Here is a 25,183-nt window from a genome sequence, read left to right on the forward strand (position 1 = left end):
GAGGGAAGGCTGGTCGGCTGCGGACCGAGCCGGGTTGGGAAAGGTAAGCCCAGCAGCCTCGGGAGAGGTGGAGACGGGAATCCCGGGGAAGAGACATTTCCACGTTTCGCCCACTTTTCTGCCAAAAAAGGGGGAGCGCTAGATTTTCCCCCGGGGTTGTTTTTCCCACGGCCCCAATTATTGGCGGCTGGATTGGGATCCAAAGGCATAAGGATGGGAGAATTGCAGCGGCCAACGGACGCGTGGAAGGGAGAGCAACGGAGAGCCTGCGGGGCTCTTTCCACGAAGCGAGCGCCGGGAGAAAAACAGTCTCGGGACGAGGCAAAGACCACGCGCGGTTTTTTTTTTTCCTCGTAGAAGCCCCCCCGGGTGTGTGAGGTCTCTAGGGATTCAGAACAATGTTTTCCAGGCATCCTCGCCGTCCTTGCTGTGAAATGGGTTCCAGCTAGTTCAAATTAAGCATTTTCAAGCATTGGTTGAATTCAGTCAAAAGAAAACACGTGAAAGGGAATGATGACTCGCTCCTGGGAACGTCTGTGGTTGAAAGCAGACAAGCCTTCAAATGGGGCACCGCTTCTAGGGATCACATGGAGACGTTTAGGTTATTTTCTTGGAAAAAAATGAAGAAATGGAGTTTTCCACACACACCCCATTACCTTCTTCTGGCCTATGTGTTATTTCCCAGTGGGGTCTATATTTAGAGATTCCCCACCCCCCCAGTCTCCCATCCAAGTAAGAAGTAGATTCCCATCTAACCCATTTTAGCTTTTTCAAGATCATCTAAGGCTTTACACAGGGTTTCAGCTGGGGTTGGGTGAAACTTGACATTGTCACAATTGTCCAGGTCACCAACCAACTGTCCCATGACAACAACAGATAGGCATTTTAAGGATGATCACAGTTTGCGTTTAACATGCTTTCTCTGGATTATCAGTAAAGTGTGGATTTGAAGTTGCTTCCACTATATTTTTAAACACATATCTGGCTTTCATGATTTTCTTGTTCTGTAATGGGCCCCGAATGACAAAAGAGTTGGCCTTCTTTAGTGGTAGCTTCCTAGTTCATGAGAACTAAACTGTTTATCAGACTACTACACTCCTGATTCTCTAAGCATTTAAAATATCTCAATATATGCAGGGTTGGGGAATTGGATTTTTGTCCCTGTCATCTGAAGTTTGACTCTTTTATCTGATATGTTTTTAATTTCTGTCTTTATATTTTATTTATTTATATATTAAACTTTGAAACCAGCCATCTCATTCACAGATCAGCTCTTATCATTGTAAACCAACCCGATGTGTTTATCTGTTTGAGATTATGCATTTATTTTTATTGCCATATTACTATACCACATTCTATTATTTAAATGATACTCTGTGGTGTGGTGTGATATTGTTTAATGCATTATTTATTTCATTAAACTGAAACTATGCATCCATATCTGGAAGCCATTTCCAATTTCCATTAATGACATTAAAATATTGCACCCTGAGATCTCTGAATCCTAGGTTTGCTGTTGTTTACATCAATTATATTGGTTCAACTTAGCAGAGAGCAGCAAAACATTAAAATGGGCTTGTAAAAAGAAATGGACAGGGTGCTTTGAACTCTGCATTTGGAAAATTGCTTGTCCAGAAAGAATTGCTATTGACCCTGAAGAACTAGCCAAGTGATTAATTAATTTAAAAAAACGGTAATAGGTTTGATGGCATTTTTGGTTTGAAGTAGATGTGAGAGCAGAGCAAGTCTGGTGTGGTGGATAAGGCATCAGGCGAGAGACTTGCGAGACTGTGAATTCTAGTCCCTTCTTAAATACAAGGATAGTTGGGAGACCTTGTGCCAATCACTTTGTCTCAGCCCTAGGATCAGGGGTTGGTTTCAAAACCCATTGCTACTGGTTTGCTCATGGGGGCACAAGCGCTTGCATGCACAGAGTGTCTGGGCAGGTGGGCGGAGCCTCCTGCTGCCGCCGCTACCAGTTCACTCAATCCGGGGTGAACCGGTAGCAACCCACCACTGCCTAGGATAGAAGCAGTGGCAAATCACTTCTGAAAACGTGCCAAGAAAACTGCAGGGACTGGCTCAGGCCATTACTAGGAGTAAAAAAAATAGCTCTAAGGAAAGGAGGGGGGAGGAGGAGAAGGAGGAGAAGGTTGTGGTACAAGGACACTGAGAGGACCTAATGCTGGTATTGTTCAGAGGAAGTCTCCTATTCCCACCACAGTGTTATTCAATATATTATGTCCCCATGAACACCTGGTCAGGTAAGTTGGTTAGCATTGAACCTAAACCAGTGAAAGCAAAGTTTAAATTACATTTTAGCCACAATAGCACCTTAGATGACCTTGGCCACATCACTATCTCTTTATCCAGCCTAGCTCAGAGCAAGGATCAAATTGAATGAACTCTGTGTAATCTTTGCTACCTTCTGGACAGCAAGGATGAGATACTGATAAATAGACATCTTTTCAAGCGCTGATATACCTCAACAGTGTAATAGAGTGATAGGAATATATTCTACCTTTTCCATTTCGGAATATTGTCCCATCTAATGCCCATCTTGTTATACTTTATGTTCTTTATACTCTGTTGTAAATTATTGCCTTAGATTTAGCACATATGAAATAAAAATATTGCTATGACTATTCCCATTTCTGACAGGGAAGGCCTTTTTAAAAATGCTGTTATCATTCTATGAATGATTGGTAAGGCAGGGTTTGTGATAGCACACAGCAGCTAAATCATGCACAGCCAAATGCAATTAGAATTTCCCTGCAAAACATCCCCACCAAGAGGATAATTTGAGATGGGAGGCTCCAAGCCAAAGTAGGTGTTTCCTCCATTCTTGAAGCTGGTATCTTGGCCAGTGTCAAAGATGTTCTTTCCTCATTATTGAACTTCCTATGGCTGAAAGGGTGAGTACACCAGAAGGCTCTTTGGATGGTTATTTATTGTATAACATAGCTGCAATCTTATGTATATGAATATATATTTTTGTAGGAGTAAGCCAAAACTCAGTTCAATAGCTCAGTAGGGTTCTGAGTAACATACATAAGAACTCTAATCTGAGAGAGGATACTAGTAATAACCCTAAGCCATCAAATAGTTTTAAAATTCTGTCTTCTATACCACTAGAATATGTGATTCTCAAGTTGGCAAGGTTAACTTGGGTGGACTTCAACTCCCAGAATTCCTCAGTGATACATCTTTGAGGGGCTGAGATCAAGAAACACTGCTCTATATCATACTATACATTTTCTTTCTAGTCCTGGAAAGTATATGAGTATCTGCTCATTTTCAGAAAACAGACCTGAGGATATTATCTCTGTACATATATATTTTGCACTATTATGCTATTTGCACGTAACAACTGCTATTCTGCATTAAGTGGAAGCAGGTATGCATTTACTTTAATTGCTTACCTCTTACACTTTAGTAATTACACATTTGTGTTGAGAAGTTTTGAAATCTGCTAACATGGACCCTTTAGAAATATTAAAAAAATAATTGCTCTTTGTAGCCTGGATACATGCCATTTTTGCCTCTCATTTTTGAGAAGATGTGGGAACAGCTGATAACATACCCATCATTTCTAGCAAGATGTCACTTTGGTTTGTGATGGATATGTTACCAGTTGTTTTTTTTCCATTTTCAAAAATCATAGAGAAAGTATTATTGTGATAAACTACACGGATTGAACTGATCCATAATCAGTTTCAGTCATACATGAAGGTTGCATTGGACTGGAATCTTCTCTTAAATAAGTTCCAATAAATAAGTTCTGGAATAAATCAGAAGTTTACAAGAATGATTGATAAATCTCAAAACATTGAAGATGATATAACATATATAAGAAAAAAACTAAAAATCTGTCTAGACAATTAGGATCCATAAATTAATATTGTTTCTATACATTAGATAATGCCTTTGTCAGGTCTTCTGGTGGTTGGTGGACAAGTTGTGTAGTTTTCTTGATACAATTTTCAGAAATTGTTCGCCATGATCATTTTACTGGGGTTGAGAGAGAGATGTTAGCTCAATGTCACCCTTAAAGCATCTATTTTGTGTAAATTCATGAACCTCCCCCCAATCTATCAAAAAGTTTAGTCCTGTCCAACCCAGGCATCCGGCTGCATCAATAGTACGTTCCTAGTGACTTTGGAGGTTCAAAAATAATTTTAAACATGGCTTCAGATTACACAACAGTTGACTTGTAACAGTTGTAAGGCATGTATTTATTGGCTGCTTCAAATTAGGATTGTGAACAGAACCGAAGGATGTTAAGCTGATCCGAGTAAGCTATGACTGCCTTTATTCTTCCTAAAAATTTCAAGGAAGGGCATGTGCATAAGTGAGCTCCCACTCTTTTGTTCACAATTCCATCTCTACCTCCAATATAATGGTTCCCAACTTCCATATATTGTCCATTTTCTCTTGTAATTCTTCTTACTCGTTTTTGTAAAAAAGCAATCTATCTTAAGGATCTCAAAGCCAATTTATTTTCCCTTTGTTTCAAAAACTTAGAAAGTCTCAAGACTATGAATTCTATTAATGGAAAGAAAATGGCTTTGAAATCTAGTTTCCTATTCCTTATTGAATGACCCATTCAGAGACATAGAGAGGGTCTCAAGTGCAACATAAACATAGATGTAGATAGACATTGATGTCCTGAATGGCAAATATCAGTTACATCAATATAATGCTACTCAGAGGATCATGATTGACAGAATGATGTGTTAATATCAACCAGGGAGTTGATATACGGCAGGATTTGAAGCAAGGCATCTCCACTTTCTATTTGGCCATTAAGTTACGCCCCCAAAGTATAAGTATATATTATGATATGTATTTATGGAGGTTCAAGCCGATCAACAAAAGATTTAATTTTTTTACTTTAAGGACCATTTTGGAACTCAAAAGTGTGGCATCAAATCAGACTTCTACCTTGAGTAAATACATAATCTGGGCCTATACCAAAAAATCTGCTTTTATAAACTATCATAAGATTCAGAATGTCCAAAGCAGATGGAAATTACTTTTTAAAAAAACAGAAGAAAAAGTCCCTTCTCTAACTTACAGACAGCCAGGAACCTCCAGCTGATTTTTCCACATTACCTATGCATTGAGCATTGTAATGAAGCCTAAAGGTAGAACATATGCAAAATTGTATTTCAGTCTCTACTGGCTTCAGTTATTCTTGCCAAATTCAGTGCACGAGTCAAGATTCAAAAACAGATGCAATTAAAAATGCCAGGGGTACCAAGGCAAGAGGAACAAGTAGACGAGATCCATATTCATATTGATCCAGGATTTAATTCTATCAGTTATTGCCTTGACTGAAATTAACCATTTTTAGGTAATAGTGGTTTGAAAATTATTTTTAGACGGTAAATCTGAATGGTCTCACTAGATGAAATAGGAATCATTTCTGAGTAAGCAGGCACAATATTGCCATTTCAAACAAACTTCTCCAAATCTAAAATGTAAAGACAATCTTTTAATTTCTTTCTAATATAAATAGGTATTTTTCTCTGAGCACAAAAGATAACCAAGATGTCTTTTGCATGGTAACCGGTCTCTTTCACATCTGTACATAAGGAACACTCAGTTGGGTAGATATAGCATTCAATTCCAATTTTATCTTCTTATTTATATTGCAAAGAACGGTAGGTTTGTACCAATTTCTTCTAAATAATCAGTGCAAATTATATGTACATTTTAATGCTTCATTTTATTTTATAACTTAATTGATCTTTTACATGTTTTTTGTGGTATGTGAGATGCAAATGTATATATACAATAAACATATATGCTGGAGTATGTTTTTTACTGTTTCTAGGACTAACTTTTGTCTGTTTAAATGGCCAATGGCAACTTTCACTTAAACAAAATCCCCACTACCACTCCTTAAACTTAAAAACCCTATTCTGAACACAAAAAATAAAGCATGCTCATGATACAAATTTTCATATAATTCCACGAGCAACTTTAATCATGACTAATTTTTTTTTTACAATGACATCATTTGTTAAAGCATTATGAAAATTCATATTTCTAAAAAGTAATCTATCTTAAAGCTCTCAAGGACAATTCGTTGAACCTTTGTTTCAAAAGAGAAAATCTCAAATGTTCCTTGGCTCCTATAACTAATAAAAATAAAACTAGCCACAATTAATAGCAATAGCACTTAGACTTATATACTGCTTCACAGTGCTTTACAGCCCTCTCTAAGAGGTTTACTGAGTCAGTTATCTTTCCCCCAACAATTTAATCCTAATTAGCCTATGAGTTTTAGCCAGTTGAGTTTCTTATATAGTTTTCTATTGAAGCTGAGTTATTTCCTGATAATTAAGATTTTTTATTATCTATAAAAATAGATAATTATTATCTATAAAAATTGGCATATGCTTACATATCATAGGATATTTCTATTTACCCATTACTGTGAATTTATATGTATCACAGCATATATTACTCTGTGTGTGTGTGTGTGTGTGTGTGTGTGTGTGTGTGTGTGTAGCTATCACAACTTTCAATGTCTTTCATATTCCTAAAAGATCATTGTAGAATCTCAAAATATATTTAGATGTTTGTTTAAACTACATTTCGTCAGGGTTTCTGATGTCCAGAACCAAACCACATAAATTGATTTGATTGTCTCTTTCTGTATATGACCATTTTACAAATTTTACATGTTAAACTTCAAACCATACTTTTTGTTTCTATATAATGCTTTCTCTCCTCTTTTATATGAAATGAAATATGGAACAGAAAGTGTAGTTAGTGTACCTAGATCAGTGCAAATATGCTATAAGAAAGCCAACATAGGTGGTCTGAAATAAATTCAATCTTTATTCATTGATTTGTTAAAAAATATTGTGTTTAAAAGGTGGGTTAAAATAAATATCAAGACAAGAATCCACAATCAATCAGAGTTATTAAACCAAAATAATTAATACACCATCAACTAGCTTAGAGGAACTAGAGAAAAATAATTGTTAGCTATTCACTTAACTCATAGGAGAGAAGATTATTAGAATAATTATTCCCATTAATTACTGAATATGTGTTTTAAACCCCAGTTTATTACTACATATTATACATATTATATCAAAAATATTTACAAGTTAAAAAAGCACTTATATTTATTTTATGTTCAACTTGAAAAGTCAAAATCCTTTATATACAGTATATATATATATCTATATTAAAATCACAGTTGTTTCAGAAAGTGTGAAAGTGTTAAATAGTGCTTTATAAACATTAATATAACATTAAAGAGATAAATTGATATTGACACTGTTAACTTCTAAAGAACGTCACCGAGAAAAATACCCAGCTAAAATTTAAAACTGTATTATATATATATATATAAAATACTTGTAATAGCTACATTATTAGGTGGGATTGTACAATTAATTTGGAGGTAAATGTCATTCTCTGGGCCCAGAGAAATACCTAGAACATATGTAGGAATATGTAGGAAAAGCAGTTTGATTTCCAGCTTGTGCTGGGAAGTGTCTATCACATTTTCAGAACTCAGTTCCTCATATATTTTTTTCTTCCTTTCTTCCTTCCTTCCTTCCTTCCTTCCTTCCTTCCTTCCTTCCTTCCTTCCTTCCTTCCTTCCTTCCTTCCTTCTTTCCTCCCTCCCTCCCTCCCTCCCTCCCTCTTCCCTTCCTTCCTTTTCATGTTTCTAAACTGCCGATCTCCCTCCAAGAGGGGCTTTTCATATGATTCACTGGTTCGCACAGTTACAATACTTGATTTATAAATTACCAGCCATGTCTGATTACTACTATGAAAGTTTCACCTTTCCAAAAGTTTGCTGAGAACGTCCATGAACTTTCCCGATTTTGCTGAGAATAACACATATCTGTATATAGGTTATGAAATACTAAGAATAGTAAAACACTAACTTATTTATTTGCAGAATTCAACAATTAAAAGAGAGAGGAAGCAAAAATGAAATGAAGCTAGCCATAGTGAAAATTATACCACCTCTGGTGGTGTACTGGTAATCTATGTAATTCTATATAGGTTTTTGTGAAAGCATTACGAGTTGTGATAGATTCATGGTCAATATTCTATATTGCTACCTCAGAAATACATCTCACCAGAAGAAAGGGAAATTTATACAGCCTGGAACATTTACACATCACTTGGAATGATTACTTTTATTTCTTTTCTTTACTGTTTGATATAGAATGATTTCTGAAACAGAAGTTTTTGTTGATCTGATCTCTCCTCTCTTTCCCCCTTTCTAGCTGTAAGCAGGAAATCTGTCTGGGATAGTGAATGGTTTTGTAAAAGCAAGCTAGCTTGCATATTAATGTTGCTTTTAGCAGTCGGCGTCCTTCTCCACCTTACAAATAAATGTGTTTTGAAGGGAAAACATTCTTCTTCATCAAGAGAAAGCCCCAAGCCCCAAGGACTGGGAGGTATCTATATCTTTAAACAACAGGAACAACAAAAATCAATAGTGGAACCTAAGGGAAACAGTTAAATATTTCTGGACTTTAGCATGCAGGATAATCAAAGGCATGCTTTGAGTAGCTATGCAGGCCTGAAGGAGGAAGGCACAATTAGTGCGCCACCTAGAGGCGAACCATGTTAGCATACTTTCAAAGGTGGCCGTATTGTAGAGATTTCCTACCAAAATATGCGAAAATCACTCTAAACAAATATATTAAAATCACAGCTTGATCAGCAAAAGCAGAGAGATATATTCAAAGATAATCAGGGATAATGGAGCAACAAAATGGATTCCAAAAGTGAATGTAAAGCTATATCAAAAGTGCGCATATGGACAAACTTTTAAAATAAATAAATGGATACACACAAATCTTTCTTTCTTTCTTTCCATTTACCCAACTTTGCTATTTAAAGGGTAGTTATATCTCTCTAGCTGAGCGCGCGCGCGCACACACACACACACACACACACACACACACACACACACGATCTTGCGGAGTGAAAAATATTGGAGTGAAAAATATTGGGCTGCCTTCTGCTTAATTCATACAAAAGGGAGGGGAAGGGCTGCTGAAGGGGACCCCAAGTCCATGTATTATTAACTGAATTAGCTGAAGGGATGTATATTTTGGCTATCGCAGATGAACAAATCATGCCCTGCTCTTTTTGCATTGTAACGGAAAAAATATACGAAAGCCAAGAGGTTGAAAAAGGGGTCTCGTGAGTATCGTTTTTGCAGCAGAGACTTGCCCATTTGATACAGTGGTTTTAAGAATGGTTGGTCCCACAAGAACATTTTGGACCCGCTTATACTCAGGGAGAAATTAATCCTGCACAGGATAATAACTGCAGCCAATTCACACAACTCCTTCTCTGTGGTTTTCTCCATATGATCCAGATCTGAAAGGATGCTGCCAAAGAGGAACAGACAGAAGAATCAGACAGGCCCGGTTGATGCATCATGCTAAACTATGTTTGCTTAACAATGGCTTGTAAAAAAGCCTGACATGCAGGGTTCAAAAAATCATACTTAGCATGCTCACCAATCTTCCATATCAAATTTGAGAGAGGTATACAGTGATGCATATTCCAGCCCTTAGTCCCTGACTCTTAAATATTTTTTATTAATGATTTGAATGAAGAGGTCAGAAGAATGCTTATCAAATTTGTAGGTAATGAAAAGTTGGTGGGGATAACCAATACCTTGGGGGGGAGAAATATCAAAGCAATTTTAATAGCTTGCAGAAGTGGGCAAAAAGTGACAGAATGAAATTTAACAGAGACAAAGAGTTCTTCGTCTGAGAAACAAACAAAAAATCAAATTCATTATTTTGTGAATCGGATCTTTACAAGAATTGGGTTATTGGGATACATAGCAGAAGCTATTATGCATTACCTAGAAGTATCAATTAATTATGGCCGGACATAATTTTTGTCATCTTGAAGAAAAGCCAATTGTTAACAATTTTAGACTCTGAATTATACATGCCCAAGAATCAAATTCATTATAGAAACACAGACAAATAACAAAGTCACAAAGTTCTTCGACATCCTCATCACCATAATGAGGGATAGTAACTTGCAGACCCAAGTTTAGAGAAAACCCACATATAACAACCAAAACCTTCACTTCCATAGCAAGAGGTATGTTTTTGCTCTGTGGATTAGGGTTTTTAGGTACCGTAGCTAAAAACACACTGCAGCTCAACTAAATTCAAGTATTTCCATAGCATATTCAAGAAAATCAATACCTTCTCCTGTTCCATTTCATTAAAAATACATTGGGAAACAACAGAGAACCAAAGGATAGCTCAGACATAGGATTAAAACATGACCAAATAATGATTATTATAACACTTACAGACATAAGAAATGTGTCAGAACCTGCTGGAAGATTACTCCAACCACTAGACACCATTGTTGCACACAATTAACCCCACATAATTCAAGCCCACCAGATTATAAATCAACAAAGCAACACCCACTTCTGGACTCTTTCACTTGATGAAGCTTTGCTGGAACACATATATAAATTTTTGCACTCTCATTATCTACATTTCGTGTAACTCTTCCCGAGCCAGGAAAATCTCCAAGTATTTAAATTTACAAGTATCAAGAGCTTGAATAGCAATTGATTACACACTAAATGTAAACCAATGACATGATATTGTTGAAAAAAAAAAGAAATATGCAATTTTGGTTCGCATCGAGGACATTATGGTTTCCAAATCACATAAAGTCACTCCATTGTGTCCTTCATTGTATATATATCACCTCAAATACTGTGTTATATTTTGGCTTCCATACTTTAAAAACTACTATGTTTCCCCGAAAATAAGACCCTGTCTTATATTTTTTTGAACTCCAAAATAAGCACTTGGCCTTATTTTTGGGGAAGTCTTATTATTTTGGGGCACGTGGAGCAAGATGGGACTCCTCTTGCCGTCTTACCTGATTTCCAGTTCTGCATTTAAATATTTTTGGGGAGGGCTTATTTTCAGGGGGAGGCTTATTTTAGCACATGCGCTCAGAAGCCCAATTCGGCTTATTATCAGGGGATGTCTTATTTTTGGGGAAACAGGGTATGCAGAAAAAACAGAACTCTCAAAATACAATAAAAAATGTTCTCTAGGGCAGCAGTCTCTAACCTTTGTGGTTTGGCCACCCGGTGGTGGGGGGAAGGAGAGGGGAACTGGGCCACATGAATGAAGGGCTGGTATGCAGCTCAACTTGCATGAATGGTAGGCTTGCATGCACACACACACGTGTGTGCAGCTCAATTTGCACAAGTTAAGCTACGCGCACATCACTCACCCAAGTTGGGCTGCATCCATGAGAATGTGCTCCAGTCCATCACTCGCATGGCCCTGTGTCAAATAGGCCATGGGCCGGTAGTGGGCCACAGTCCGGGGGTTGGGGACTCCTGCTCTAGGGTCTAAAAATTATGCCCAATCAATGGAGACCGAATTAGTACAATATGTGTAACTTTGAGATTAGACAACTGTGAAGGATGATGAAGAAAAGTTCAAACATCTGAAAGAATGGAAGAAGATCAAGACCTGCTCAGTCTCATTCAGAATAAAGGACGTAGAATAATGAATTTAAATTACCGAAAGCAGAGTTCCTATTGACTGTTATAAAAAAAGGCTTCTAACAATAGAAGGATTTGAACAGTAGAACCAGTACCAATTATTACACTTATTTGAATTGAGGCTAGTTGGCCATGCAGTCTGTGTCACTTTAACCCTTTAATGTACTAAGCAGAGGGCTGTTCACGAGGGCCTAAATGCCTCTTCAACTCCACAATTCTAAAGTTTTAGGAACAAGCCACAACTCATTTTGTTTATATAACTTGCTAAATCCTAAAACATAATGACTGAGTTCAGGAAACCCACTAGGCCGCACAGAAGCAAATAACATGTTGGTTTACTGCAATGTGCAAATCACAGGCATCTACAAGGCAGTCAAAGTGATAAAACGTGCATTGTAAAGAAGCAGCACAAAACCCACCGCTTATATAGTTGTTTGCAACATTGTGATGAGAATAGAAATGGGTGGGGTTGCATTGTGACATCATAATGCACGGTTAGTCGTTTTGGTGTCATTTGAGGTCTCCTAAGGTTGTTTTCAGGTCCTGTAATTGACTGGAAAAAAAAGGGAATTCTTTCAAAAGAATAAAGACCAAATTCTACTGTTTCCTCTTCTGGGTAAAGAAATCTGCATTAAAACATGCATAACACAGATCTATTGTATTGCACCACTCTATTAGTGCAGTTAAGCAAGAAATAATCAGATTGATTTATTTATTGCTAATATTTCTATGGTACTCTACTCAGTTTATCTTTTCCATAGATAAGTTCCATAGATCACAGTTCATGATAAAAGCCAACTAGGGAAAAATTAGGGAAGCAATATATGAGAGGTATATTTTATTCATTTATTTATTTGTATCCCACCTTTATTATGTTTAAAAGTACGAGCATTTTTAATGCTAGCAATCCATTTTTCCTAGGACAATATTCCCAGTATTCATAACACAATTTATTAGCTGTTTAAATGGATTTATGATGGTAAATAATTACATACGCAGTTCAATTCCCGATTGCTTCAAATCCCTTTTGCCAAAAAAAGAAGTGTAATTTTTGCAGGGACTTCAGAAAAGTAAAAATGTCATCAGGAGTCAAGCAGTGATTTTCTTCTTCAAGATACAAAAAATTCCATCGGTCTTTGAGGGAGAAGGAAGGTTCAGAAATTTAATACCATGTTTCCCCGAAAATAAGACACTGTCTTATATTTTTTTGAACCCTAAAATAAGCGCTTGGCCTTATTGCCATGCACTCAAAAGCCCGTTTGGGCTTATTATCAGGGGATGTCTTATTTTGGGGGAAACAGGGTAGATAGGTAGGTAGATAGGAAGGTAAATAGATAGATATATAAGTATGTAGATCGATAGATCGATAGATCAATAGATCGAGAGACAGAGAGATTCTAGCCTAACTTCATGATTATTACAAGACTGTTGTTCCCAAACCACAGTGTGTTTGTGTGTGTGTGTGTGTGTGTGTGTGTGTGTGTGTCAAATTTTCATAATATTTTCTGGTTTTCTTAGTGGTATTCCCCAAGCTTCAGCAGATTTTTTTTTAAGAGTGGGAGAGGGATATAAATATATGCCCCAGGACCACTTCCTCTTGCTGGAACTGAACAGCTCATAGAAAATGGTGTTTTATAATCACTGGTTCTAAGGCAATAAACTCTCTCCCTTTACTCCCTTAATATAATGTGACAGTAGAGGGCGCCCTTTTAATGTAATTCAGTAGTGAAGTTCCAGATAATTGGACATAAATACATGGAAAGAATACTGTAGCTCTCAAGGATTTTAATTGGAAACACACCTTGCCCAGAAGCTTCCTTTACTTTCTTATTGCTCCAGCCAATTCAGAATATGGTACTAGGGGTTGAAGATAGGGAAAGAAAGAAAAATCGATCCTGGAGTGTGTTAGGAGTAGCCAAAGTTACACAAATGTAGACCAGTTTTAATTTTCACAGTCTAACAAAAGTAAACGTAAATAAATTTCAAGTGCTCATTGCTGAAGATAATAGAATCAAAAGCATTTGTTAAGAAAGGGCACATAATTTATTCAGAGAGTTGAAGGCAGGCCCAAAGAAACTGGGCTGTAGGATACACCTGATATTTTATTTGGATTGACCGATTATCAAGAAAAATTATATGCGAAAATAGGTTATCAAGTATTGCACTGGCTAAACACAGATCATTTTGTGAATAAGGATCTTTTAAATTACCAGATTTTCAAAAGTATCACTATTTATTTATTTATTTATTTATTTATTTATTTATTTATTTATTTATTTATTTATTTATTAATTATTTGGACTTATATGCCGTCCTATCTCCGAAAAGACTCAGGGCGGCTCACAACAATAAAACACACAAAGTTCAATTTTTTTAAAAAATACCCAATAAAACTATAAAAACCATTAAAATCCCCTCTAAAACCCCTTCAGTCCAAGCCGGCCAGGCGGAATAGCCATGTTTTAAGGCCATGGAGGAAAGAGCAAAGGTCAGGGGCCACCTGGAGCCCCAGGGGGAGCTGATTCCACAGGGTAGGTGCGCCCACAGAGAAAGCCCGCTCCCTAGGGGTCGCCAACCGACATTGTCTGGCTGACGGCACCCCAATTTTATTATCAATTTTTATGCCTATGCCTTTGCCTATATACCATGTATATCATCTATATATCCATATATCCTATACTAGCTGGATAACCGTGCTTTGCTATGAAACTATGTGATGGGGCTTATAAATCAACGCTTAGAGCGTGACAATTAATGAGTAGTTACAACCGGCCTCTCGTCTCCCCTTCTCTCTCCCTCAGCCATGCCTCACAGAAATGTCTCCTATCGTATCCCCTTCTCTCCCTCATCCTTGCCCCACAGAAGCCTCCCCTATCCTATCCCCTTCTCTCCCTCAGCCTTGTCCCACAGAAGCCTCCCCTATCCTATCCCTTCTCTCTCAGCCTTGCCCCACAGAAGCCTCTCCTATCATATCCCATTCTCGTCCCTCAGGCTTGCCCCACAGAAGCCTCCCCTATACTATCCCCTTCTCTCCCTCAGGCTTGCCCCACAGAAGCTTATCCTATCCTATCCTATCCTATCCTATCCTATCCTATCCTATCCTATCCTATCCTATCCTATCCTATCCTATCCTATCCTATCCTATCCTATTCCCCTTCTCTCCCTCAGGCTTGCCCCACAGAAGCCTTCCCTATCCTATCCCCTGGTTGCTGCTGTGAAAGTAAAACTGAAAGTGAAACTCCTCTCCTCTGCTTGTGTTTTGCATTTGGAACAGATTTCTTTTCAGCTGGAGAGGGGGAGTAGAACTCTTTAGCATCAGAGCATGTTAATAATAATATAGGAAATACTAATGCTCTGATGGTCATTTCAAAAAATCCTTTCTTAGTGAGCACCTAGAAGCCAAGAGGAACATACATGGCAAATTTCAAGTTTCTAGGTTTTACGGTTCTGGAGATTTCGTGATTACGGCGTGAGTGGTTTCCGCTTTTATATATATAGATATCTGTATATCTATAACTATCATATATACCTATACCTATATATCTATATCTATATACCTATGTCTACAGTATATAATCTATATCAGGGCTGTCAAACTTAAGGCCCAGGGGCCAGATCCGGCCTGTGGAGTGCTTAGATTTGGCCCACCCTGGAAACAGAGAAGGACCAGCCTGTGGTGCTTCTGCCAGCAAAAACGGAGCTCACAAGGGCCACGGCAGGCCCTCCTGAGCTTCGTTTTCACTGGGAGGATTGCAGGAGGCTGTCACAGGCAAAAACAGAGCTCGGGACCCCATTTTCACTGGCAGACCGCTTGGGTGCCCCCAACACGAGTGACGTTGAGCTGGCCACACCTTCCCTGGCCCCCCAAGTTCAAACACAACCCTGATGAAGCCCTCAATGAAATTGAGTTTGACACCCCTGATCTATATCTATACCTATATCTATATCCATATATCTGAATCAGAATTCAGCTGACTATCAGTCTTTATTATTTTAATTGGGAAGTTACAACTTACCTCCATCAAGCTCTTGGCAATACTTAGATCCATCTATGCCTAAAAGACTCTTTCATTTCCTGGGTTTGAGTGTAGTCAGATATATTGGGACATATTGGGCCATTTATTAGATTTGGGTGCTGAATTTCTTGAATACTTAACTTTATGGAAAAAATCTACTATAAACATTTGTGCTAAGATGTTTCTATTAGAAAATATAGGCAGAATGCAGAGTAATTACTTTAAATCAATTACGTTATAGCAATTATTTTAAGGAATTAGAATGACTTCAGATAAAAATTTCTTTGCCAATGCCCACAACAGTGGCAATGAAATCTAGCAAAGCATGTTTTGATAGCTCAGAGTTTATCAGACATTTTAATCACTTCAAAGAAGCCTAGGATACTATAATTTTGGATGGAATGTCTTTTGTGTCTTTTTTTTATTAGTAGGGAAAAATTGCCTTTTCAAACATTGATAAATTTTACATATTGGTTTAATTCAATCCTAGATTTCCAGAGTAATATTACATTTCCAAATTTTCTTAGCTATCCCAGTGCCTGATATAGCCAAAATTCCTCAAAAACAGTCAAATTCCATAATCGGGAAATATAATTCAAAACAAAAATGCTTTATTTAACATATTAAATGTTTATTTAGAATAACCCTTCGAAGGTTATCATATAAATGCAGAGGTTTCTGCAGAACAAATCACTTCATATTTCATTCTAGGTATGAAAGCAAACAACATTTTGTGCTTCAAAAGTAAAAGTGGTATCTCTTATAAAAGTTTGGCCCATGCTTTTTTTCCTACTTTGTCTTTAAAAGTACCAGTTCACTTGTCATTTTCTCTGCCCATCATGTTCCATTACGCTGGATTCATCGATCTATCAATTGAACCATTTGCCCACTCAAATAACTGCAGGTAGTCCTCGACTTACGACCACAATTGAACCCCTCATTTCTAAATAAGGTGGTTGTTAAGTGAAATTTGCTCCATTTTATGACCTTTCTTGCCGCAGTTATTAAATGAATCGCTGCAGTTATTAAGTTAGTAACATGGTTGTTAAGTGAATTTGTCTTCCTATTGACTTTGCTTGTCAGGTCACATGACCCTGGGACACTGCAGCTGCCATAAATATGACCCAGTTGCCAAGCATCAGAATTTGATCACATGACCATGAGGATGCTGGAACAATCATTAAGTGTGAAAAAGAGTCTATGGAGATTCTCAGTCATCCAGGTCATGGGTGACCCAAAGGTGCTTTTTCAAAAAAAGCAACTGGACTTTGTTTTCCCTTGAAGATGTTTTGTTTCTCATCCAAGAAACTGAGTCAGAACTGAAGAAGCTTCTTGGATGAGAAGTGAAATGTCTTCAAGGAAAAACAGAGACCAGTTGCTTTTTTTTTTTGAAAAAGCACCTTTGGGAAAAAACAGTCATAAGTCACTTTTTTCAGATCCGTACTAGCTTTGTACAGTCACTAAATGAACTGTTGTAAGTCGAGCACTAGTTGTACAGATAGCCCTGGATTTGCAACAGTTTGTTTAGTGACCATTCAAAGTTACAACGGCACTGAAAAAAGTGAGTTATGGCCATTTTTCACACTTATGACCATTGCAACATCCCGGTGGTCACATGATCAAAATTTGGAGGCTTGGCAACCGGTTCATAAGATTCACTTAACACCCATATTACTAACATAATAACTGCAGTGATTCACTTAATAACTGTGGCAAGAAAGGTCATAAAATGGGGCAAAACTCACTTGACTCTCTTGCTTAGCAACAGAAATTTTGGGCTCAGTTGTGGCTATAAGTCAAGGACTACCTGTATGTCCTTAAATCTGAGAAGGAGCAGAATCAAAATCTTGCAGCTCTGTGCCTGAAACTTGTCTCGAACCATTGCTAAATTACATATTAACAAATTCATTTTTCAGCACTTACGACATCTCATTTAAATTGGGGGAGGGTGGGAGAGGAAAGAAAAGAGACCATCTTCTTTTACAACGAAGCCGATGATATGCACCTGCCATTAATATATTGTACACAGTGTCTCCATCTGATTGCGCCAACGATTTGGGCGAGAACAGGAGTCACGTAGTGAGAATCGCTTGTTCAACATGCACTTGTTCATATGCATAAACTCCTGTGTACCAGATGGCAAATATAATGACATCTTAAACAGCTAATTGCATAAACGTTGTAATGCAGATAATTGGTGAACCAAAGTACAAGTTAATAATTTCGCACTGTAATGTCTGGCTTGAAATTAATCCTCAAGGAAAGTTGTGACAATCCTCATACGCTAAAGTTCATGAAGCGGTAATTAAAACTAGCACTCAAATCATTTGCTTTTCAAACCTTCAATTATGACTCGGCAGACTCACGTTTCAGAAATGTAGACATGGTAGCCAATGTTTTGTCATGTGGTTTTTTTCGACAAATAGTATGAGATTGTTTCTGCCGATGCACCCTGAAATATACAGAGTAAGATGATGATTTCTTAACTAAATGTTAGTCTTTATCTGCAATGTCTTGAAATTAACTCGGTGGTCTCAATGAACTTTTAGGGGCCATCCTTTGGTGATGAAGCACACAGACTGAAAAAAAATGCAAAAGTTTCTCATATTGGCTTCTGGGATACTTATCAGCTTCTTCTTTCAGCTTCCTTCTCTAATGTTAGAAAAAATGTAGAAAAACAACATTTGAATGGCCTCAGTTTCGGGCTTTGTGGAATCTCCAGATAAATGTGTGAAAAAGTCTGATCTGAAAAATTGATCTCTAATCCTTGTAGCTTATTGGCCACACTTTAAATTCTGAGAAATCGTCATGGTGCCCACACCAAATGCCCAATACATGGACTCTGTTGAATTACAGTGTGCAAATTACAGTGTCAGCCTTGGAAGCCATATTAGGCTTGCTAGCAAAGAGAATTTTGGAAAATGCCTGCTTCAGTGTCTTTACTGGGAGTCGGGGTTTTTCTGGAACGCTGACAATCAGATTTTTTAAAAAGATAGCTCCAGGACTATCAAAAAATCTTCCATATGTTAAGAAATAGATGGGATATGTAAGACGTTAGGAAACATTGAATCCATAATTATTATCAATGCATTATTGGCTTAAATATAGTCCACCTGCCTTCAGAGAATTGGACAAAATAACTGTTTAGAAGCACATGTCTTGTCACTGTGATAAGACAAAATGCAAATAAGAATTCTAAAGAACAGGTGTGGAAAATAATCACACCCCATCCTAAAATATTTCTTTTCATAGGAGAAACAGAGCCAGTTATGTGCCGTGCTGGAGGAATCATGCTATGGTAATACATTTGTTTTAAACTTTGAACTACAAAAATTCAAGTGACCTTTAGATGGCAGCAAAGTGATAGAGAAAACAACTCTTTGCTATCATCTAGTGGTCACTTCTAATGCCATCTAGTGGTCTAGAGAATTGTTGCAGCCCATATGTGACAATCCTAATGAATGGGACCCACTGTTCATAATTCAGACAAATTCCAAGAAAATATAGTTTTGAATAATTTATTAAACAAACAAACAAACAAACAAACAAACAAACAAACACAATAAATGGAAGTTCTTAATGCAAACACCAGTCCAATCTTGAATAATACTGAACAGACCACCATATAGCAGATTGACCATACTTGCACATTATTCTGTAATATGTAAGGTGGTGTAGGAGAAGCAATGGCAGAACCGGGGGTGGATTGAAAAGGGGATCATCCTAGAATCCCTACCTAGCCACAAGTGAACTAAGTCCGACCCATTCTGAGTACTGTTGATCCTTGTCTAATTCTAACCAGATTTAACTGTTAGTTGAAACAGTGTAAAGGTTTGTAGCAATAAATCAGCTTCATTGATTTACTCTTTCATGCTTGACAGTTGACAACATCTTCTATTTATCCCCATTGCTGTTCTGGGCAGAAGAGATCCAATTGTGATCCTGACCCAAATTTCTATAATGTTTACCTGAGGAAAGCAAACACAGTCTTATTTGTTTGGAGTGGACTAAGCATGTTGTGCGAACCCAGTCACATATTTCCCTCACACGGTTCTAGATAGAAGCTCACCTGACACCCCCCCACACACATTTTCATGTTCATGAAGTTTATTCTGTTGTATTATATGAAATATTATGCAGATTATCTGATTACAAGAGAGACTTGTCCTCCATTATAAATAATTCCATGGTTATTTTCCGTGGCAAATTGTGAAGAAATTTGGATGAACAGGTCACTCTGTTGATTAATAATCTGGCTTCCTGCTTTTTAAAGTGTATCCAAAGGGAATGCCAGCATCATTTTGTTAGTTGCTCTAATTTGTAGACACTGTTGTACGTAATAAAATATTTCTTGATTGCTGGAATTTAATGAGTGTGTGTTGTTGAAGCCTGCTGGATTGGCATGGCAGCATACAGAGTACAGTATTTTCCCATAAGATATTTTGCATTGGTGGACAGTAAAAGTTGTATCTATGCCGAGTAATAATCATTCGTTCAGGTGGAAAAGGTGCTAAATATGTTGAAATAAAAGTATTCTGACAATGACAACAATGGACCCAAGAGATTTTGTTTTGTTAACTGATGAAATAGCAGGTGAAATGGTGCTATCAGAGTAAAAGCTAGAAAAAAACTTCAATATATACATAAATAATTATGGAGTAGGTGTATTGGAACGGTGTAGAGTATATATAGAGCCACAGGTATTAGAAATGAATGAAATACCATAACCCCAAATGCCTCGTTGGTTTAACTCAATAACACCAACTGTGCTAATGAAATCTTTATATGTCTTTGTGGAATCTGGTTTTTAATTAATTCCTACGTGAACCTGACATATCAGTTGCTACAAATAGACAAGATTCTGTGCTAAAATATAATGATGTAAAGATCAGTCCAATTTCTGCAGCCAAGAATCTAAATCTGGTGGTTAAAAAACTACAATCTACCTAAATAGTGCAAACCAATCATAGAGCAAACATCTTTTCTTTGCTTTGCCCAATTTTGCACGCTTTCATAAAATCATAAAAATGCCAGTCAGGGATCCTGAGTCTTGGAGTTTTGGTGTTTACTTAATTCTTGACATTTCCTCAAGCATTATCTACAAGTTTTCAAATTCAGCTTTAGGATTGTTAATTTATTTTTCTTTCAAGAATAAGAGTTAAATTTCCCATATGGTCATCTATCACTAAATTAGAAGTTTGGACAATGTGATGACAGAATTGCAAATTAAATAGGGATACAAGTCAATTTGTCCTTCTTGTTTAGTCACAATAACTGAATCCACCGAATCAATCAATAATTCAGTAATGTACTAATTTATGATGTAGCCATTTCAGTGGGGGTGTAAATCCTGATTAGAAAGCATTCTGTAGAAGTAACAATCACTGTCACAAACTCACTTTCTCTGCTTGCTTATATGAAAATATGCTGCCATTATTTAGACTGAGTATCACCAATCATGGACCTCTAATAAGGGACCACTAAGCTAGAACTGATAGTTAGAGCCAAGCATCTATTGAAAGAGGAGGAGGAGGAGGAGGAGGAGGAGGAGGAGGAGGAGGAGGAAGAGGAGGAGGAGAAAGTGCACACACGCGCGAGAGAGAGCACCAATTTGGTCTTGTGGTTAAACTCCAGGCTAGAAACCAGAAGATTTATGAATTCTAGCCCCATCTTAGCCATGAAAGTCAGCTGGGTGAATTTGGGCCAGACACTCACTCTCAGCTTAACTTATCACAAGGGTTATTGTGGGAAAAATAAGAGGAAAGAGTATTAGCTATTTTATCTGTCTTGAGTTACTGATTAGAATTCTTTATTCTTTATTGGCCAAGTGTGATTGGACACACAAGGAATTTTTCTTAGGTATATATGCTCTCAGTGTACATAAGGAGAATAAAATACATTCATCAAGAATAAAAAAATACAACACTTAGTGATAGTCAAGGTTACTAATAAGCTATCAAATCGTACTAGGATACAAATAAAAACAATATAATTGAAAGATACAAGCAATATAGTAATAAGTGGGAAGTGGGAAGATTATTATTATTAAAAATAAAGGTAGGATATTAAACAAAGCAAGCAAACTTGGATTATGTGGCCATGTTTCCAAATACACACACAGGAAACCATCGCAAAAGTTCTGTTATGTGATTCCCAGCTAAGCAGTAGCACCTAACCAAGCCTGTTGATCTGGAAACTTAAACAGGATTAGTCCTGGTGAGGATTTGGATGGGAACCCTGAGCTGCAGGCTAGAATGTCAAATTGAAACAAAACATTTCTGAAAAAAACAATGGCAAATCACTTCTACATCATTCCCCCTCCTGCCCCAATGAATAGCTGTACCCATGAAAAGTATCAGAAATACAGCTTCAAAAGCAACCTAGAGTAGCTGTTTTTAAAAAATATCTGAACCAAGAGTGTCCAACCTTTGCAACTTTTAAGACTTGTGGACTTCAACTCCCAGAATCTCTCAGGGCCAAACGTCTGTGGTGCACATTTGTCCCTTTTAAACCTAACCAAATTTAAGATCTATGGCAGATAGAAAAAATGCTCTTGCATGTGGGCTTTTATATCCCGCAATGTGGCACCCCAAATGTAATGGGACACCATATTTTTAAATGTAACATGGGAAAATTGAAATGTAATGGGAAAATTCACAAGTAACGCTTGATAAGAAGTTTATGTTTTCAGAAGTTGCTGCATTATACAGTCTCAGAAATTGTCAACATTACCTCATCTTTCTTTACAGCCCATAGCTCATTCTAATCTGGGAACATATAGATCTTAACTACAGTTTGTAGCAGGATGACATAAATTTTTGGATGTGCAAAAGACTTTGCTTCACTCAGGCAATCTAGCTAATGTTCAGTTTTGCCTATAAAGATCTCTGGGGATTTAGAGACAAGCAAAATCACAAATTGTTCCTTTGGAAGTCACCAGAGTTCTACATTATGATGCATGGAGTGAGAGGATGGATAATTTTATTTATTTCTTCATTAAATGTGGGTTCACTAAAACATTAGCTTTCCAGATCATGAAGTACCAAAATAATACCTCTTTGGTTGATAAAACTTGTACCTATCGTTCATTTCTGAGATGAAAATCAAAAAGAATACCCTCACAGAGAATTCAATTAAAAGCAGTTTAGGATACCTGTGAGTAATTACACTATCACATTCTCCACAGGGTTTAATTCAGGGCAAACCGCAACTACTGTGTGTCCAAAAGATAATGAATTAAAGCAGTGCTCTGGCATATTCCCTTACTGAAAGGTTAGCAGCCTTCTCAAATGACATGAAAAATAGGCTTCAATAAGAGCTGGGGAAATATATGCAGTTAGATTCAATCAATAAGCTGTCCTTGACCAATGTCCAAATTTGAAAAAAAAAAATCCAGTCCCAAATGAGTTATGAGAATTCTTTCTCTGATTTTAAGTGTATTAATTTTGCAGGGTATACACAGGAAAGTCCTATGCTATCCGAAGGCAGTATTTCAACAGCTGAGGAACACTTTGTGAAGAGCCCACACGTCCCTTTTCGGAAGGTAGGAAGACCAAACACAGCTGGTAATATGGATGGCAGGCTGCTATGGAAAAACATTACATGCTAATTTGGGAAGAGTAGAGAAAGTTAATTGTACAATGAAATAGACATCTCACTCCCAGGTACCATTGGTTGAGTGATGGGAACATTGGTGCATTAAAGGAGGGTTGTTGCTTCCCTACAAGGTACAGCAAAAGAGTAAGAATCAGGAATGAGTAGAATGGAGTGTAGCTAAATGTTTATGGAGATTCTCAGTCACCCAGGTCATGGTTGTCCCAAAGATGTTTTTTCAAGAGGCAACAGGACTTTCTGGAAGTCATACTGGACTATATGGAAGACATACTTTGGTTTTCAACCCTTTTGATGGCAAAGTGATAGACTCCATTCTACTGTCCCAAAGGGGCTTTTTCAAGAGGCAACTGGACTTCTGGTTGCCGTTTGTAAAAGCACCTTTGGGATAGTAGAATGGAGTCTATCACTTTGCCATCAAAAGGGTTCAAAACCAAAGTATGTCTTCCATATAGAGCTACGCTACCATAATACATCTTCTGACATTCTCCCTTAAGACTCTCTCAGCAGCAGTGGGGCGTATCACCCCTTTGTTCTTGAAAGATGATACCAGCAGAGATGGTTTGGCTCAGAGGAACTCATTCATAATCCCATTCAGACTCCTTAGACACAACCTATTCAATGACACTACGAAAAGCCCAATTAGTACAAGATTCTTTAGATTAGGGATGCACAATTGGCAGCTCCAGGGCTACCTTAGCCCTCCAAGACTTGAATGCACTTAGAAAGTGCCTCCTAAAATAACATCTAATGAGAAGGAACATGATTAAATATATAAGAAATCATATTGACTGCAATTAATTAATTAAATTAAAAATAAAGGACTGTTGAATTAAATTTATGACCTTGTCATTTCTTAGCTCCCCTTTTTTGAAATCTTTTTCTCAAAGTTTGTGTAATCTTTGGCCCAACACAAATTACACACTTCCGGTGTATATAAATGACTAGTTGCCTGGGTGTCAACCTATCAGCTATGGGTCAACTGTTGAAATATGCTTGGGTGTCTCACCCGTCCAAAGTGGTCTATTTCATTAACGCATCATGTGAAGATTTCCATCTTAGCTCACCTTAGGATGACAGGTATCAGTAAGCCAGTTGTGGATTATATTGATGAATGCCTCTGACAGTATTACCTATCTCAGGGGTCCCCAACCTCCAGGCCGCAGCCCACTACCGAGCCATGGCCTATTCAGAACTGGGCCGTGCGAGAGGGGGGCTGGCATGCAGGTGTGTGTGCAGCTCCACTCGCACAAATGGCAGGCTGGCATGTGCACACATGCATGTGCGCTGGCCACCACTTGCACGGCTCAGTTCCCCTCTCCTGCCCCCCAGCCGGGCTGCCAAGCTGAAAGGTCTGTTGAAGCAGGTCTCCAGCAAGCAGAATCCATGGTGAATCAACAGTAATCTGAAAAACAGCAAGGAATATTGTGGCTACAAATGTCTCCTGTTGCATCACTATAGAGTAGTTAAATTGCCATCTTCATCAGAGTAGCCTGTGAGACGCGAAACTGGAAATAGATCAAGGTGAAAATAATGTTTTCTGCCTGAATAATTTCTTTTGCTGCCTTCAGAGGAACACATGCATACATATGTTGTAGCAGTATTTTTTTTAAAAAAAAAGAGAAGAAAGTTTTTCCTTTTCTCTATTGAAGCTATTCATCTTTTCTTTCTATGAGCCTTTTAAAGATATGTGGCTCTACTTAGAAGAACTCAGATCTGTTGTTCGCAAATGCAGACTTTTAGCCAGTTCTGTACAAGTTATCTTTGTTACTCTGTTTTCCAGGTTGACTGTTGTGATCTACAGAAAACAATGTAAGACAATAGTTGACTGTACCTTGGTAATTTGACTTACCAAGCATCTGTAAACACTAATTGACAAATTGACAAATGCTTAAAAAATATTTCATGTACAAACCTGATGTGTTCCCAAAATAAATATCATACATCAAGATGCGATGGGTTTAATAATATGGATTGGTCTCTTGCTAAA

The 25,183-nt window shown here is 37.5% G+C and overlaps 1 long non-coding RNA gene across 2 annotated transcripts; it reads left to right on the plus strand.

Annotated features, from left to right (window-relative positions):
- LOC139314703 (uncharacterized) lies at nucleotides 1-25,072 on the plus strand. 2 transcript variants are annotated; one of them, XR_011600209.1, is made up of 3 exons: nucleotides 1-43; nucleotides 23,034-23,125; nucleotides 24,977-25,072. It is a non-coding gene; the product is annotated as an uncharacterized lncRNA (long non-coding RNA). The 2 variants fall into 2 exon arrangements; XR_011600208.1 differs by lacking the exon at nucleotides 1-43 and adding an exon at nucleotides 18,833-18,880.
- The last annotated feature ends 111 nt before the right edge of the window (nucleotides 25,073-25,183 follow it).

The sequence above is a fragment of the Pituophis catenifer genome, unplaced genomic scaffold (assembly GCF_029215685.1).
Source record: "Pituophis catenifer annectens isolate HBS135680 unplaced genomic scaffold, rPitCat1.0.hap2 SCAF_3, whole genome shotgun sequence".
NCBI classification, from domain to species: domain Eukaryota; kingdom Metazoa; phylum Chordata; class Lepidosauria; order Squamata; family Colubridae; genus Pituophis; species Pituophis catenifer.